The sequence below is a fragment of the Protobothrops mucrosquamatus genome, unplaced genomic scaffold, assembly GCF_001527695.2.
Source record: "Protobothrops mucrosquamatus isolate PMUCROS unplaced genomic scaffold, P.Mucros_1.0 scaffold219, whole genome shotgun sequence".
NCBI lineage: Eukaryota > Metazoa > Chordata > Lepidosauria > Squamata > Viperidae > Protobothrops > Protobothrops mucrosquamatus.
The window spans coordinates 84605-100093 of record NW_015386572.1 but is presented as its reverse complement, the minus strand read 5'-3'; the positions used below and the strand labels follow the sequence as shown (position 1 = coordinate 100093).

The 15489-nt window shown below is 35.2% G+C and overlaps 1 protein-coding gene across 1 annotated transcript in view; it reads right to left on the bottom strand.

The window, feature by feature from the left end:
• Positions 1 to 15489, bottom strand: part of INSYN2B (inhibitory synaptic factor family member 2B) — a 30298-nt gene that overhangs the window by 1097 nt on the left and 13712 nt on the right. The gene's annotated exons all lie outside the window — the stretch shown is intronic.

Sequence of the window (15489 nt, the reverse complement as noted above, 5' to 3'; positions counted from 1 at the left end):
GGAGAAAAGGTGGCGGAACTCAAACCTGGCCACGCCCTCATCAAACCCTAGGACCGCCCCTTTAGAGAACAGGAATGCAAGTAAAATTTGGGAGGGGCTATTTCCGGTGTGGGAGGGGCTATTTCCGGTGCGGCCGGCCCGGAAAAAGGTGCCGGAACGCGGTTCCGCCGCGTTCCGGCTGAAAAAAAGCCCTGAATATTGTAATAGGCACCTAAAAGATATAGAAGCATTGATTAGGTTTTTTTCCCCAGGCTAATACTACAGAATTGTAATATTTTGACTTAATTAATCTAACACATACATTAATTAAACCCTGTAGTCCTACTTAATAATACCAAAACACACAAATGCTAGAAACATTCATTTCATAGAGAAGAGTCTCGAAGGCAGGATGCTCTTAATATCAATTGCTAGGAAATACAACTTATGGAAATTGGAAACTCATGATCTGCTTGTGAGTTTTCTAAGAGATGTCTATAGAGATTCTTAATCATCCAGATAATGGTTGTTCCAAAGTTGCTTTTTCCGAAAGAAAAACATTTCACTTCTTATCCAAGAAGCTTCTTCAGTTCTAACTTTGGGCTTTCCAAGAGATATTTGACTAGTTATTATAAAAACAGGATAATAGGGTTAGGTAGATACTTAGAATTATAAATTTCTTCTTGCCTTATACAATAAATATAGTTTGTACTTCTTCTTGGAAAAACAAAATAAAGGATACAGATCATGTTTGATGGACAACCATTGTAAAAGCCATGATTTTTCTTTCCTAAATATTGTATTTTCAACAGGATCCAACAGAAAAAAATAGACCCCAAAGGGCTGTTTTCTTTCCTTGTGACTGATAATTCAGTTATGAGATTATTATAGATTTGTGTCTACTTTCTACTATATTATGGCTTAGCTATGACAATGCACAAAATTGTGTTTATACAATTGAAAATCCCCTTACTCTAAAATATTATTCCTAGTGTTTGAGAATCTCTCCAAATAGATGAAGATGAGATGTAGAAGAAAATACTTATGAAGGAGATGTGGGGTGCTTGGACAATGGGAAATCTGAGTATAAGTCTCTTCCTTGTGGTGAGGCTTAAGTCCTTCAATATCTAAGATATTTAGAGGAAAAAAGCAGAAGTCTTAGCCTATGTGATCAAACAATAACTGAGCAAGTAATTTAAACAGCCAGTCAACTGCAAAAGTAAGATTAATTAAAAAGCTCTGTTATGGTGTACATAAGTTGTTAACATTAAAAAGCTTGAGAGATGAGAAACAACTGTGCCTCACCCCAGAAAGGCAATAAAGAACTAGCATTAATATGAGATTTGCATCCCTGAAGTTCTGCACAACATCGATTAGATATCCGGATCTCTATGAATTATTAGGAGATTCATCTAGACCAGCGGTTCTCAACCTGTGGGTTGCGACTCCTTTGGGGGTCGAACGACCCTTTCACAGGGGTTGCCTAAGACCATCGGAAAACACATATTTCCGATGGTCTTAGGAACTGAGACACCGCTCCTCTATCTGACTCTGCACAGCTTCGAGCTGGGGGCCATTGCAGTGCCGGATTCGTTTCCATCAAGCATCTCCTAAGGGAGGCTGTGCTGCTTCATGGCTCTTTCCGCGGAGGAGGCTGAACTAAGCTCTGCTGGCGCTGGCGCCCTCTTCTCTCTCTCTCTCTCTCTCTCTCTCTCTCTCTCTCTCTCTCTCTCTCTCTCTCTCTCTCTCTCTCCCCTCTCTGTCTGTCTCTCTCCCTCTCCCCGCCTGGGTGCTTCTCCAACCAGGCTGGGTGGAGCTGGCAGAGTGGCCTTCCTGCCCCCCCCTCCCCGGCCAGCTGGAGCCGGGCAGGCCGGCGACCTTCGGAAGTGAGGCGAGGACAGGCGAGGCGCGCTGAGCCCCAGGCAGGGCGGATGAGTGGGTGGCATCGGTGCACGCTTGGAGAGCCCTTAGGGTTGGGGGTTACAACAACGTGAGGAACTGTATTAAAGGGTCACGGCATTAGGAAGGTTGAGAACCACTGATCCCTTCATACTCTGCTTCTAAACTTTCTAGCGTCATCCTGTATCCAATGATGAAAAGCAAAGCATGACAATAGAGGGACCTTTGTTCTAACCCAGGTACACTTCTTTCACAATCCTTTAAAACTGTGTCATGTGATTTACTTATTTATGAAATTTATTTGCCACCTATCTCGTATCCAATGATTCTGGAGGGCTTACAACATAAAACAATGAAAAACATTAAAATCATCCATTGTAAAAAAAAAAACACAGCAGATAAAAAACATTAACAGATAAAAATCATGGACACAAAATGACAAAGATGGATGGCCAGACACACAGGGGAAGTGGGGTTGAATTTTATTTAGTCAAACCACCAGTCTGAAGCTCCCCCATTGGTTCTTCAAACTATCTGGTAAGCCAGCAAGTCTTAAAGCTCTTACGAAACATCAGGAGGATGGGAGCCAATCTCACCTCCAGGGCCAAGATGTTCCAGAGGGCAGGAGCCACAGCAGAGAAGGCTTATCTCCTGGATCCCACCAGCTGAAATTCCTTGAATGATGGGATTCGCAGTGGGCCAGTCCCATTGAGGTAAGACAGTTTCTCAGGTACACTGAATCCATGCCATGCAGGGCTTTAAAGGTGATGACCAACACCTTGAATTGCAACCGGAAGCAGCCTGGCAACCAGTGTAGCTGGTTGTCATGTATGTATAAAGATGTTTTAGAGGTTTTGCTCATTTTTTTATTAAGTAAAGCCTTGCTTTAACATACAACAAAAATTAAAACTGTTGTATCATACAGTTTAGTTCTCCCAAGTTTTCTCTTTATCCAATGAGTGTTCTGTACTGCTTATAAGGTACTAAGTTAAAATGATGTACAATTGTAGAAATATACATGCAAGGTTTAATTAGGAAATTAATTAATACTATAGCAGATTAACTGGTAAGAGACAGTTTTAATTGCTGAGGGCAAATCTAATCAGCAGGACTATGATTTAAGGATCCATTTGTTTATTTCTGAGGTTCTTTGGCAGTGGTGGTTTGCATTTAATAAGAAATGAAATAGAAAATAAGAAAGTTAGCCTTTCCTTGAATGATGTGGTAACATTTGTCCATTGAATTAAATCAGAGATTCTTTTAACTTCCTTTAACATTCCCCAAACCTCAGCTACATTGAGGCTTTGTTTATATGGAAATGTTATTGATCAGTGAATCAATCTAAAATATATGAGCAACTAAGAATGCTTTAATTAAGCGACAATCCTAGTAGAAATAAATTGGATAGGATTGTAGATCTTCTATTTCTACTCTTTTGGCAAGTTGTAGATTAGTTTAATTATGATTAGTACTTCTATTATAAAGGCAATGAGTATGCACAAAATCTTTTAACAAAGCAAAACTTTCTAAATCAGAGCTGTAAAATGGAAAGACCCATATTTTGTGTTGGGTTATCAGGAAGACCAAAGCACTTTTTAACATCTGGTATAAATGGTAAAGCTATTTTAAAGGCTAAGAGATGGGTTCACTAATGCCAATTATATAGCACCTACCCACCCTACTTACATTATAAATATAAGATCCAAGAATGTGAAGTAGTTGTAATGTGGCATTTATTTTATTTATTTATTAATCATGTTTATATAGCTCCCCATCTCATAGTAAAAAGACTCTTGGTGGATTATAATATTTCATTACAATAGGAGAGCCAGTTCGATCTAGCGGTTAAGACATCAAGCTAGAATCTGGGAAACTGAATTCTAGTTTTGCCTTAGCCATGAAAGTCAGCTGGGTGACTTTGGGCAAGTTGCTTTCTCAGGGCAACCCACCTTGCAGGTTTTTGTTATGGGAAAATATGAGAAGAAAGGAGTATTATGTATGATTGCTGCCCTGAATTATTTATAAAAATAATATTTATACATGTATAAAAAAAGTATTTATAAAAAATAATAAATGGATAAAAAGTTTGAAAATGAATTAGGAAGCCTGTTGATTCTTCTGGCCAGTCTTCTAGATGGCCCAGATGAGGTAATATAAGTTGTTTTACAATGGAACAGTTTTTTGTTTTTTTAATATAATATTTTATTGATTTTCTAATTTTTGAATTAAACATTTAAAAAGCAACATGGTGACTGGGTAATCAATGATTCCATAACATACATAAATCTTTAGCAAAAATCTCAAGTTACAACATCAGATATTTCCTCTTTTTATTCCTTAATATCTACTATCTCATATTGAATTAATATAATTCTTATTGTTATCAACTAAGTAAAACCATTTTTGTTACATTTATCAATAATTTTGAACTTATACATATCTTAATTGTGTTTACATTCAATCTTATATACATCAGTGTCCTGTTGTAGCTTTTTCCCCAAGCTTTAATTTCCCCTCAATATTCAACTTAACATTTGGTATGTTATAATTTCTAAGCTTTAGGTAACTAGAGTTTCCCTTATCTCAACTTCTACATTTCCCCCTTTTTATAACAAAATCTAATATTCTAAATATATATCTTATCTATTTGCATATAATCTTATTCTATTTTAAAATTTCTCTTTTTCCACCATATTAAACCAAAAATCTATTAATCTTATTACATATCTTACCTATTCAGTTATAATTTTACTTTATTTTCTAAAAAAATGTTCTATATTCAACCATCTTCAACCTTCTAATCATAGTATAAAATCACCCTTAATAAATCAAAGCCCTAGTTTCTTTCAGCCTTACTCTGACTTTTTTCCTTTGCCAACTAACCATCCATGTCATTACTTTTAATTCATCAAACAGTGCTCCCTCTATTATTGTGTGTATTATTTGAGTTAAGAAAAACCATTTAATTACAATTTTTGGAAGAACTAGCCCCATTATATTTCTTTGATCGCCTCCCCATTATTTCAGTGTCCCACAGTTGTCCTGATAAGTTTATCTTCTATTCAGTCTGTTCTTCCTTTTCCTCAAGTTTCTTCTGATTTATGAAAAAAATCTGTTCCATTTTCAATGTTGTCACTCTCTTTTCTAATTTTCCCATTGGCTGGATCTGTTGGTCAGTTGGGTCCTCTGTCTTAATATTTAGTTGTTCCATTTCTCCTGTTGCTTTCTGCATTGTTGGGTCTTTGGTGTAGTCAAAATCTGGCTCTGTATATTTAAGCTGGCATCTTATTCCTTTATGTTGCCTCTAATTTTGTACATGCTGAAAGAATGGTTTCATGTATTGTTTTCAACATAGAAAGGATTTTTTCCTGATCTTCATCCATATTCTCTTGATAATGTATTAAATTAAGGATTTTTAAATCAAATGTTAGAAGTAGTTTTTGTAGCTAGATGTGTGACATCTATTTCACATGTTGCGAATAATCTTATAGTGAAAATTGTTTGGCAGGAAAAAAAATTATAGTCCAGAGTATTCCATCATCTCATGTAGTAACAAAGACTTCTCATGTAAAGAAATAGGAAAACAGTTTCCAACATATAATTCTGAAAGTCAATAAAGGTTTATTTTCATAGTTCAAACAGGCCAGATAAACCGCCTTGCAGTTCCTTCTTTACAGCTGTGTTTCTCAGAGATGGTATGTCAAGGTTGAGAGGGTTTTTTCTAATTTCTGGGCATCCAGTCAAGTCTCTTTTAGTCAATAACAAATTGTAATAGCATATTTCACCACAAGATGTCACCAATGCCATTTAAAACTTTTTAAATCCCGAGTTTTAATAATAGTTTTCCAAGGTTTGTTTCTTTTCTTTTTAAATAAAAGCCAATATCTCTAGTAAGAATAGGAAAACTTTTAGTTTCCAAATTTCAAAGGTACATGCATCCAACTAGATTAGAATTGTTCTTATAATTGCTCTTTTCCCCTAGGTAGTCAATTGCTGCTGTTCTTAGAGGGTGGGGTAAGAATTCCCTTCCCTCTCTCCTCACAGGGGCAGAAATATTTCGGACAGCTTTTGCAGGAAAAATATTTAAAGTCTTAAAGAGAAGATCAGATTGTACCCAGTTTCATCCGCGTTGCTTTAAAGGTGCTTGGTTGTAATTTTGACTTCAGCTGCCAGCAGCTTAATGACGAGCCATATCGCTATGGCTGGTCTTTTCGCTGCCAGTTTGGAGAGCTGCCCCAGATCAAGCGGAAGGGCTGCCACCCTTCTGCAATCAAGTAGGGGTCCTCTCCTTGCTTGTTGCCCCTACAGAATGACTTTTGACCCTTTCCAGGGTCCCCCAGCGGGATAAAACCGGACGCTGAAGACGGAGCTCACCTCAATGTGTCTGCCAGTGCTGCGATGGCAAACCGGAAGTCACAATGGAACAGTTTTATTATTAGCTTACGGGAAAGAGATACTGCATGATCGGGTGCTGTATGCCTAAGGATACAGCTTTGATAAAGAGATTTTGATATGGGAAGTTAAAATGATAGGATTAATGCTGGGCTTTCCAGAGCTTACTATTTTTCATCACTGGTCTCTTCATGGCTTACATGGTGGGTAATATAACAAAAATTAAAACATCCATTGTGTGATTGAAATGCTGACAAATAACTTCATAAAATTCCCCCAACTCAAAGAACAGCACAATAAGTGAAAAGAATAACAGAATAAAATATGGCAAGGGGCTTAAATATCCTCTGTTTGTATCAGACCAACCAAGAAATGTGTTCATCAAGGACTATTCCCCAGTATAAATAAATCAGTGTGATAAACTAAGAATGTGGTGGTGGTGGTGGAATTATAAGGAATTCCTTAATAAGAAATTATAATGAAAAGCAAAAGCAGTGGAATGTATGCTTTGTTGGTGGACAGGATACATCTAATGCTACTGCTTTCTCATTGGCATTTTATTGTGTGAAGGCAAAATAAAAATGCTGCAGCTCAATTCCTTTTTAGTTCTATCTGCCTGATTTTTTTTCTTTCTCAAGAGTAGCACTATTGAGGGCCCCATTCCATTTAATGGAACAGTTTAGAATAAATACATTGAAGATTGCATTTGGGAGGCAACAATCCAGTATCTACTGGGAATAAACCTCATTGGATCTAAGCCCCATTGAATTTAATGAGATTTACTCTTCAGCTGATATGTATAGAATTGCACTGGAAGTATATTTGAAGCCAAGGAATTCTTGCTCAAAGAGGCAGAATAATTGTAATAATGTAATATTCAAACACATACTGTAAATATGCTGTACAGATCTCCATACTGAGTACAGCTTTGCTAGTAAGGGAGATTTAGCATTGGCTCTGATACAGCTGTTTGGTTTAACCATTTTTGTTGCCTTTTAATTAAAAGAGGTTATGATGCTGCTGTTGGCAAATTTTTCACTGTGACTTTATTATTAATTAAATTTTATATTTCAGGATGGTTTTAAAAATAGCCCACTAGTTTATGACTTTAAAATGCAAAAATAAAAATAAAACAATTATCTGCATGAAGCACTTCCATTTTAAGAAGTAGCCTTGCCATTCCTTGTGGGGCAGCTTTGTCCATGTATAAAAATTGTCACTGTTGCAGTTTTGTTGCTCTTTTTTTTTCAATGATGCAAACCCTTGGATTTGGTTTTGTATATTGCCCCAATAAGAGATAATGGGTGATCCAAGGTTAGATGCTGTTTATCATTATACGTATATGTTCACATAATAAACTATGGGACTCATTGCGTGCATCGTGTTTAGTAAAATTTTAATTTCGAGTTACCAAAACTATAATATAATTAGCAACTTTGGACATTTTTGCAGAAGGCTCTTTAGATTACCCAATATAAACTATCAATGCTTCTTTTTAAAACTAGACTTCCATTGAGAATCTTTAAGCCCTAATATTTTATCTGTTAGAACAATATAATCTGAAGGATACTGTCATATTGCTAGTCTGATATGTTGGAATGTTGGGACAAAAGAGTCCCAAATAAGAACAGGAATCAGGTCTTTCTCTTGATGAAATAACAGTGTTGGGTGCTAGGCTTGAATGATGCAGTTAAAAAAATCAAAACAGCATGAACAAAGGCAAAATATTTTCGAATTCTGATTTTGAAAGCCTCCAAAAATTATTCACCAAATTCTAACTTTTAATATGATAGTACATAGTCCAGCATATTTAATCATTTGATGCAGAGAAAATCAAATTCTATTTTGTTCTTATTCTTGACACATCTTCTCTGCCTAATTTTTTTTTTACATAAGATAAGATAAGATAACCTTTATTGTCATTTTTTTTACTGTGGACACAACGGCGCACATCAAAAATGAAATTTAGTTTCCCGCTCTCAAAGTGAAACACATACATCACACACACCTAAAAATACTATATACAACATATGTACAGACCCACACCCCTACATATACATAACAAATAAATATTAAATACTGTCCATCTTCCCTATACCTTAGACATACTACAAAAGAGTATTTCTCTATGAATCAACTGAGTTTGCTATCCACTGTGCATTAGGTGTGCTGAGAAATTCATCACATGAGACTGTTTATTTATTTATTTATTTATTTATTTATTAAATTTATATTTAAAGTAATAAATATAGAACTTTCTGAATATATATGAACATTCAAATTACAATATATACTAGAATGGAGAAAGCTGAAACCCAGATTTAAAATTCATGTAGAAATGGTAAGATTAGAAAGCTAATTTGGACAAAAGAGTGTATATTAGGTAAAGATATGCACAAATGCCTAAAATGTGTCACCATGATAACAATAAAGAGATATGCTCTGGAATATCTATGTAAATTTTATCAAGTTCACAAACAATGAGGCTGAATTCATTATACAGAGTGCTATATATATTCAACCATTCCAATGTTCTTACATCTATATTTGGTTAGTAATGTATAAACGATGGAAATTAATCAGTTTGCATCGATAGATAGATAGATAGATAGATAGATAGATAGATAGATAGATAGATAGATAGATAGATAGATAGATAGATAGATGGATGGATGGATGGATGGATGGATGGATGGATGGATGGATGGATGGATGGATAAATAGATCAATATTCATAAATTGCTTCTGAACTAGGTAAGGATGAACTTTAGTTCTATAGATAAATGATATCCCAGTGCATCTCTTTTTTCCTTCCTCAAACCATTTTAAATTTTGCTTATTGATTTGAATTCTTCAGTCAGGATCCAGATCAAAGGGTGCAGAAGGAGTATTTGGAAAAAAAAATCTTCAGATTCACCAGCTAGAATAAGAAATGCTGCTATATGTATTTTTCTTAGAGAAAGTTGTTGGGCCAACATGGAGAACAGAACCTTGACTTTTAAAAGCTTTGAGCGTAGTGAATTATGTTTTTTACGCTACTTCACACACCCTTACATTTTATTACAGTGGTGGATAATGTCAGGGATGATACTTAATATAGTAAAGGGGAGGACTGAGTTATGCTGCAAACATGGGGAGTGCCAGGAGTTTTGATTTCCCCCCCCCAAGGCTTTTGGAGAACTCTTTTAGGGAGTATACAGAATCTGTTTTCTTTAGTTTCTTCCTGAAAAATGACAGGATATTATACCATTAATTTTTGTCTATGTGGCTCCACGAGCTGCAAAGTGAGGCTGCATGTGGTTGTGAAATTTAGATTGTTACTACTGTTTTTTTTATAGAAAAGCAATGTGACCCCACCATTTAATTTAGGACCTAGAAATCTGAGAAATAGTGAACTAGATTTTCACTTTGAGGTAATTAAAAACTTTTAAATTTCAGGAAAATGATCTCTTTTTGTATTTGCATTTGCTTTAATCTTCACTAAGCATGCCTTCCCTCTGTATATTTATTGAGTTAATGTAATCTGAATAGTGCTGGCTATTAAATACCCACAAAAAAACACATACACACACTGAGTACAAATTTTTAATTAAAAATTTGCCCAAGCCACTTTTCCGCTTCCTTCAAATCTTACATTAAGGCATCCTTAACAATTCTTACTTGCTGCCCCTACTGAAGCTAATTAGATGGCAAATTCTCCCTTATGTTTATAGTAAGCATAATTGCAAGTCTTAAGGGTATTTTCTTTCTCTTCTCATTAATGTGATTCAACAGAAAACTATATGCTGGTTTTGTTCCTATGGAAACATTGTGACCTTGTAATTTCAAAATGGTATAGAGAGAATTTAACTAGATGAATCGTATTAACATCAATCAAAAGTTAAATAATAAAGAGATAATTAATTATTTTTGTAGAATTCAGATGAAATTCTGGGTATGTTTACTTATTGCTAAGATTTGTTTCCTGCTCTCCAAATTACCAGCTTAATCTACGCAATACACATAGAAGCACAACATTTACTTATTCCAAAGGACTTCTTTATAATTTTTGAAAATAATAGTGCCTATGATTGTTAGATCATCTTGTTCTGGATTTGACAGCCCCCCCCCCCCAGAAACCAAGAAAAAGATTCACCTTGTAGAGGAGATGGGCAGCATTAATAATAATTAGTAATTAACTATTTATTTATTTATTAAAATAATAATAAATAACTATTTAAAAAACATGAATTACTTCTGAATAGTTTTCTTTATTGTTTCTCATTTATAAATAGACATCTTGCCAAACTAAAGCAACTATTTGCATAATTCCAGATATATTCTGAGAATTGCTAGAGTGGAACAAACCCTCTTCCTCTCTACCAGACTTTCCAAGCTCTTTGCCTTCTGGAATGCAGCCCCTCCTTCCCAGGAATTCAGACTACATTCCACTTCACAGGCTTGTTACTGTAGCCAGCAGTAGCATTTAAAATATAAGGCAAGGTTTTCTCAATCACGTTATAGAATATTTTACTTCAGTTGCCATCTTTTGGGACTACTGTTGTAGTAATTTAATAACCATGATTCATTAGAGGAGATGTATACAATGAGAAAAAGTCAAGATGGCAATTGCAACAGTGTGATGGAAGCCATGCTTATTTGTATATGTATTGGATTTCCATGGCTAGCCTCTTGATTCTCTGACCATACCCTGCAGACATCCTTGATTGATTAATCAAAAAATATATTTAAATGAAGCAGTTCTTTCTGTTAAACTATAAATATGCCATCTCACAACTTTCACCAGTTTTGCTATTTGATCAACTTCTTTATGTATGAGGTCATCAATGTATTTGAGAGGCTATTCTAAGGTTGAAGAAAAGGAAAAGAAACTATCTTAAGGATTTTCCATGAGAGAAATATCCCTTAATGTGCCTTTTATTTGCAATCCAAACTCAGATAATTAAGTCTGAGTTAAGATAATTAAGTTGGCTGGCCAAACTGTCATACCACAAAGATACATTGAGACTTATCAATGTATCTTCACGGTATGACAGTTTGGCTAGCCTTTATTAATTAGGCTTATAGTGTTGTTATACACATTTTTGATTATGTTTGTTTATTCTAATGATATTTTGTAAACAAGTATAAGTAATCAATATCCATTCTTAATTTCTTCCTTTCAAAAACTTCCTAGTTTGATGATCTCCTTTTTGAAGCATTTATTCCAGAGGAAAGAGTTAACAATCTACATTTATTTATTATTTGCAGACTGAAGCCTGCAGCATCACCTTTTTGGATTACTAAATAACTGCTGTCACAACAGAACACAAATTCCCCCAGTAATCATTAAACATATGATTTAAAATTGACCTAAATGGTAGCAACTGTCTGTATAACCTGTAAGCCTAATGAGGAGAAGCAACATAAATGGTTGGGGACAATAAAGAAGATAATTAAAATCACAGGGAGTCTCGGATGGGAAGGAACCAATCACTTTAATGAAAGTTGGTTTTTGCTCTAGAATATTTTCCATGCTATAAATAAGACATCAAATGAACCAGGAAAAGCCTTGGGTTAATTTTCAGGGTTGATAGAGTTTGAAGCATTACTGCTTTTCCAATATAGATTTTTATTTTAAAGAGAAAGCAGCAAGTGAACATAGAAAGCTTTCCTACATGATGTTAAGTTTGTCAGAGTAAAGTAACTAAAGCAAAGTTGAGTGGGGATAAAATGCAAAGGCTATTGAACATAACCAAAATACTTTCCAATGCTACAGATAGAAATTAGACAGATATTGTAATTTCTTTTCATTGTGGCTTACAAAAAAATTGTGGAAGGGGGATAAGATATAACCTATAGTTGTTAAGAGAATGATGGCAACCCATAACAAAGTAAATCAAGAAGGCAAAAAGAATATTACATATTTTTGTGACTACTATGAGAACAAGGAAGCTTTCCATGGAGATGTGACCTCTGCATAGTAGGTTTAGCAGTTTTCATTCATTTGTAAATAGCTGTTTTTAATTGCTAAATGGAGCAATCAGCTAAATTCTCATTCAAAATTGCATGCAATGGGGAATTGTTAGCTCAAATAAGTATTAAAGTTCAAAAACTACATAGATTTATTTTACCCATGTAGGCAAGGAAAAGCGGTAATCATGCTGCAGAAAAGAATACTTCAGTCTATCTCTTCAGCAAAGAGAATAATATATTAGTGCAAATAATCATTTAAAGTTAAAAATGAAAACTGGGGAAGTAAAATAGAAACTTTGGAAGTGGGATGGGACTAATAAGTAAATAAGGGGAAGATTAAGTGGACCATGATGACAAATTTGATGGACTTAGAACAGACCAAGACTTATTTTCAGTGCTTTTTTTGGAAAAAAAAAAAAGGTGCCAGAACACACACACTTCATACAACCGCCTTGCCTACCCTACAAGGTTCCATCCAAAAAAGGTGCTGGAACTCCGTTCTGGGCGTTCTATGAGAAAAAAAGCCCTGCTTATTTTAATTATATTTTCTAAGGAAAAGGGAAAGCAAGCTTCATTTTGTAAAAAAGATTAAAGAGATATACTTCACAGTGACTGTGAATCAAAATATAAATTCTTCCAACCTTTATTTAGACACAGTCTAATAATATGGTGTACACTAGAAACTAAAAAAGGCTAATTCAGATAGCAATTATATGCTTGATCTTTAATGCCACTAGTCCAGCAAATACATGGTTATGTGTATATGCAGAACTACTGTTCTGCTAAAGAATGTTCTGGAATACTCTTTTTCTCCTTTATACAACACAGTCTGACCACTCTGAAAGAGAGCCAGCAGTTTTATGAAGTTAATTCTCTGGCCTGGAAGAAATGTGTGGTGGTGATTATGGGCTCTAGCCCTATTTCATTATTACATTAAGAATGCAGAATAATTTCTGCAATAGTCTTATCAATTCAATATCAAAGTTGAGCAACACCAAATATGTGCCTAAAAATAAATAATGAATGCAGATACTGTACAAAGTAGGAGAAAAAATCATGAGATTTAGAAGATTCTGAATTGATAATTAGACAATTACAACAAATTTCAAGCAGCCAGGCCATAAAATAAAGTTAGGGATAATCTGAATTTTTTGTTTCATGCTTGTTTCATGCTTGTCTGTTTCATGCTCACAAATCATATGTGTATGGAAAATAAGGTAAGGTAACACAGATATCATTGTGTAGAACAGTGGGCCAATCTATCTTCAGGATCCTTTCCCAGTGCCTGAAGTCTATGGGGATCTGGATGGGGGGAAATGGTTTGGCTCAACCGTAGTAAGAATAAATAATATAGGTTTTAAAAGCCTGATTCTGGAAAGCTTATCCATGTTTACTTCTGCCTGGGGATGTACATCACCACTCAGAGCTGATGTGCAATTTGGGGTCATTTTGGACTCGTTGTTCCTGCTCTTTTCCTTTTTTTAATCAAGTACCAATAGCTTTTGTTAGCTATTTTTTCTTGTCTATTTAATATATGATTGCATAATAGATAGACTTAATACAGTGTCTTTGATTTTATTACTTCCAGTTCACTTATGCCACTTCAGTGATAAGTGTTTGGCTCATTTAGTAGTAATCCAAGGTTCATAACATCCTGAATTTTTATGCAGCTGATTTTGATTTTCTTCCAATGTTGTTTATTATAATTATTTGCTGCTCATTTTAGCCTAACATATTTTTCTTCCAAGATGTTTATGTCTCAGCCTAGATATTTTATGCAATGTTTTGATATATTTTTGTTTCACTGCATATATTCAATTTACTTCTTAAATTCTGAGCTATTTTCTTCCAGATGGCTTGCATGGCATCCGTTGTTTACTCTCAGCCAGGGGTTAACTGTGATAGCTTTCAACTTCAGAGCTTTCCTTTCACCTTTAGCATTATACCATTTAGTTTCAGACCTTTATCAGCAACTGCACTTTATCCTTGTCTGTTTCAGTATATTTTTTTTTCTCTTAAATATAAAATGTCGTCCATTTTTCTCTCTAAAAGGGTTTACTCACAGATGATTCCTTTACAAGGCCTAGTTTGTGAGACACAGAATCTAATTTGTGTGCCTAAAATCACTTTTAAAAATGCTTTATTTATAATCAGAAACAAAAGCCATTACCAGATGAGAATAAATAGTATAAAACAGAGGCAGTGGACTGTTACTCCTGAAGAAATTATGCTTGGATTTAATATTTTTGGAAAACTTTTGCCCAGATCCCAATCTTCCTTTTTACAATGAAGGTTGTTGAAAGGATGGATGGCTCCCAGCTTCAAAGGTATATGAAGGAAATAAATTATTTGGACATTTTGCATTCTGGGTTCAGGTGGTTGTAGCATTGAGTCAGGATTGCTTGTGGTTGTGGATGAATGTTGGAGGGGTTGGTACGGCCTTCCTGGAATTTTCATTGGCATTTAATACCATTGGATTAAATGATATTACAGAATTATTGGACCCTGATATCCTTCTGGACCAGTGTATAGGATTGGGAATTGGAGGCACAGTTTTACAAGTGGTTTTCCTCCTTCCTTGAAACCATTTCTAATCGGTGTTGTGCAGGAATACTAGATTGCTGATGTGTTGGGGGAGGGGTGGTTTCAGGGTTTGTCTTTCTCTTCACTCCAATTTAGCACCTACATGAAGCTGCTGGGTGAAGTCATAATTAGCACAAAGTGAACTATCATCAGTATGCTGATATATCCAGTTGTACATGTCTGTCCCAGACTGTACAAATGATACTGTACACATGTTTATCCAGTGCCTGGAAGCTGCAAGTGTTTGTATGAGGATGAACAGGTTGCAAATTAACCTGAATAAGTGGCTCTGGGCTTGAAGCCGACTAGCTTTGGATCAGTTCCTTTGATAACTTTAGATAGGGTGATACTCCCCAAGACACCACATTCTGAACACATCATTCCTGCTCTGCAATTGAGGGGCCATTGTGACTAGGAGAGCCATATTGGGCACTAATTACATTTTAGTCACTCCTTGTCAGGATTAATGCAATGCATTCTACATTTATTTATTTATTTATTTATTTATTTGATTTGTATCCCGCCCTTCTCCTTACCGGACTCAGGGCGGCTGACAGCCTTATAAAACCAATATTACAATAAATACCAATTTAAAACCAGATTAAAAGGAAATATTTGCAATGGCCTAATAATTAAAATTTCCCTTAAAAACCCCACTAAAATTCCCTAGGCCAATCCCGC